Raw genomic sequence first — 3,862 nt, 5'->3', positions numbered from 1 at the left:
TGTTCCACCTCCTGGCATGGGCAGAGACACCTGCCACCAGAGCAGGCTGCTCCAAGCCCTGTCCAGCCTGGCCTTGGGCACTGCCAGGGATCCACAGCTTTTCTGGGCACCCTGTGCCAGGGTCTGACCACCATCACAGGCAAGAGTTTCTTCTATATATCTAACCTTAATTTCCCCTCTTGCAGTTGGAAGCCATTCCCCCTTGTTCTCTCACTCCATGCCTTTGTCCCCAGTCCCTCTCCAGCTCTTTTGGAGCCCCTTTAGGTCCTGGAAGGGCTCTGAGTTCTCCCTGGCACCATCTCGTCCCTGTCCTGCACATGGTGCTTTCCCTACCAGGTGTCCCAGTTCATGCCCTACATGATGTCCTGCTCTGGCTGATGTCCTGCCCCACACAGTGACATGCCCATGCCATGGATTCTGGCTGTCCCAGGACCAGAGAGCCTGTGGAACCACAAAGGCACCTTTCTGGCTCCAGTGGTCTTAGCTGCACTGCAGGGATCAGTTAACAGATTAGTATTCTAACACAGCCACAGGTTTTCAGTCACTTCTCACCTGCCCCTAAGGCTCCAGAGATACTTGCTGTGAGATTGAGGTGTGCTGGGTCCCATCCTGCCCTGGCAGCTCTGCTGGGGTCGCTCTGGGCTGGTGAGCACACAGCTCCCACTCCCCAGGCAGGAACAGCCATGTGCCCTGCAGGCTCCTCTTCTCTCCTCCCTGTGTCCCAGCGAGTGGCCCAGCTGCAGGTGACAGTGGGGCAGGCAGGCTGTCCCCATGTCAAGGCACAATCTAATGGGAGACATTGCCACAGCACCAAGTTAAAGTTTAGACTCTGAGTGGGAGATGCTGTAGGTAAGACCAGAAATATCTGCATCACTCACACCTTGCAGCACAAGAATGTGTTGTGGTGGCCTTGTGCCCTCCTGTCTTCTCCACAGGCAGCAAAGAATTGCTGGCCCACAGCAATTTTGGCACTTGATCCCTTGTGAGATCTGGCAGCCCCAGACCAGTCCTACCTCATGTGTTGTGACCTTGGCTTTGAGCACAACAACAAAGCAAAGGTGACAGCATTTTGCCAGCGTGACAAAGCTGAAGCTGAGACATTTCTCCCCTTTGGACATCTTTCACTTCAGTCTGGGGGAACTCCGTGGGCACCACTATGAGCTGGCTGGGTGTGGCTGGTGCTGTTCGTCCCAGAGAAACATCCCCGAGCCCTGGTCTTCTCCACACACTTCTTAGCTTCCCTTCTTTCCACGTCCCCATGCCTGTGGGGACCCAGCAGTCCCAGCAGTCAAACCCATGTTCCTCAGGTCACAGACATGCTGCAGATGATCACCACTCTCTGCTCCCTGAAAACCACTGCTGAGGGCTTCCAGCTGCAGCAAATTTCCAGAAGGTGCATGCAGCAGAGCTGGGCCAGTTACTGGAGAGCTCTTTGCAGAGAGTCTGGGCTCCCCAGAGACCTGCAGGGATGGCACAGGTGCATGAGGTGACTGGGATGGCAATCTTACACAAATCCTTATAGAAAATGCACTGAAGCCTCCTACAAGGCTGCTTTGGCTGGGATGACCTGCCTAGGACCATGTCACCCTCAGAGCCACTGGAGCAGCCACCCACCCCTGATGTCCCAGTATCCTGGCTACCTCCACTGCCCTTGTCCCTCCTGCAGAGCAGGATTTTACCCTCTAAAACTTTTATGTCCTGGGAGACCCACAGGGCTGGGGAAAGGATGGCACTGGGGTTGGTGTCAATGTTTGGAGTTTCCTGCCCCATCCCAGGGGCTGCCCAGGCTCTCCCCTCCTGGAGCAGGGTGGAAAGGCTGATTTCTCTCCTGGTCACAGTGGAGCTGTCTCAGGAGCTGTAGCAGAGCTCTCTCTGTGACGTGCTCACTGCTGAGGTGCTGCAGCCTCTCAGGCTCCTTTGCTGGTAATGCCCTGGGCTCCAGCATGGCTGGGGCTCTTCTCTCTCCCCAAAACCTCAGGGGCTGTCTGGTTTCAAACTGGGATCTCAGTCCTGAAGCCTTGCAGTGCTGGCCCATGATGCTCTACAGAGGCTGAGCTGACTGCTGGAGCAGCACGAGGTCAGAGGGACCTATCAGCCATGAGAGCTCCACGGGCACAGACATTTCTGTCATGCCAGGCCACTGTGCCAGGTGAATGGCAAGGCCACACTCAGCCCATCTGAGTCCCCAGGCTACTGCAGCCCCCTTGTCCCTCTGCCTCATGCACTGACATTGCTGAGGGGGGACATGGTCACTGTCCTCTGTGCCACCCCAGTGCTGGCCATGCCCAGGGCCTGGCAGCAGTGCCAGGGGGTCTCCACTATAAGCCCCCCCAGTTTGGGATGTTGCTTTGCTGGGGGCCTGCAGGAGCTGGAGCTGCCCAGAGCAAAGCTTTGGTGTCTGTTTTCAGCCAGCTCAGAGACCTGGATGACATGGCTGCCTGTCCAGAGAAGGTGCTGGGTGAGAATAAAGCAGCTGTGGGATGTAGAAGGTGCCCAACTGTCAATGGTCCCAGGAGGTTTGAGCTTTGAACAAGCTCAGAGGCCTGGGGGCTGCAACCCCACATCCCACTTGTCAGGAACACATTGGGGCATCTCAGGATGTTCTCACCAGCCACTTTCTGGGGCTGCCATAAACACCTCCCTGCCTTGCCTGGCTTCTGCAGCCACCCAGGGCCACACATCCTCCCCAGGGGCTGGGAGGGGCTGGGCCAGCTGCAGGAGCAGTGCAGAGGCTGCAGAGCAGCTGTGGGGTGACACCAAGGCAAGGACAACCTCTGGGCAGAGCTCAGGAGCTGCTTGTGCCACAGCTGGTGCCTGAACCAGCCTGGGCACAGGATTGCCCAGACCTGGCACATCCTCACAAGGAAGCAGCTCAGTGTGCCAGGATTTTGTCACCATGCCACACTGGTGGAGCTGGGGACAAACGGTGGGTGGCTCTGAGGAGGATGAGGGGAGGCCAGGGGATGGTGAAGCACCCAGGTATGAACAAGGTGCTGACGGAGCAGGGCTTGGGTGTGGTGAACAAGCACTGGCACTGGGCTCTGCAGGGGATGGCTGTCCCCCTGCACTGTTTCTGCTTCTCCCCCTTCAGCAATGATCCCCCCAGCTCTGCTCCCGGCACACCACAGGGATGTGCTGCATCCCCCAGTGCTCACCCAGGTGCCTGTCCTGAGTGTCCCCTGCCACATGGGCAGAAATGCTGCTGAGCACTCCCTGGGGAGCTGCTGAGGCTGTCGTGTCCCACCAAGGCTGTTTGTCCTTGTGCATTGCAGGTGCAGGTGACAAAGCCAGGCTCCTGGGGGCTGGTGCCAAGCTCACAGGTGTCCAAGCTGGCCACAGGGCTGTGAAATGGCATGGGGGCTGGGGAGGGGAAATGCACCAAGGCTGTGCTGCCTGGCCTTGGGGGACTGGTGGAACTGGGGTTATACTGCCCTGGCACCCACTCATTGCAGTGGGGTAACACCACAGGCCAGAGATGCTCCCTCCTCTGCTGCCTCCCCTGAGCTCCTGGGGACACACAGGGCAGCCAGAGTGACACTTCTGGGCTGTGCCATGTCCCCATCAGCTCTCTGACCAGTCAGATCACCAGGTCTGTGGTCTGGCACATGATTTTCCAATCCTGTGGCTCCTGATGGCCCTGGGATGATCACAGGCACATTCCCCTCGTCACCACCCAGGTCTCCCTGTGGCTTCACTTGTGTTTCTCAGGCAGTTGTCTCTCTTCAAGGCTGGGGACAAATCCATTCTCTGTGTGCCCTGGGTGGCTCTGTGCTGCACCCCACCCACCTCACAGACCATCCCCACTCCCAGCAAGAGTGGATGTGCCCACCACAGCTGGGACAGAAGGTGCACAGCCCTGGCT

Source organism: Zonotrichia albicollis, chromosome 16, assembly GCF_047830755.1.
Source record: "Zonotrichia albicollis isolate bZonAlb1 chromosome 16, bZonAlb1.hap1, whole genome shotgun sequence".
Lineage (NCBI taxonomy): Eukaryota > Metazoa > Chordata > Aves > Passeriformes > Passerellidae > Zonotrichia > Zonotrichia albicollis.
The sequence above is the reverse complement of the archived record's forward strand: the minus strand, read 5'-3'. Positions refer to the sequence as shown.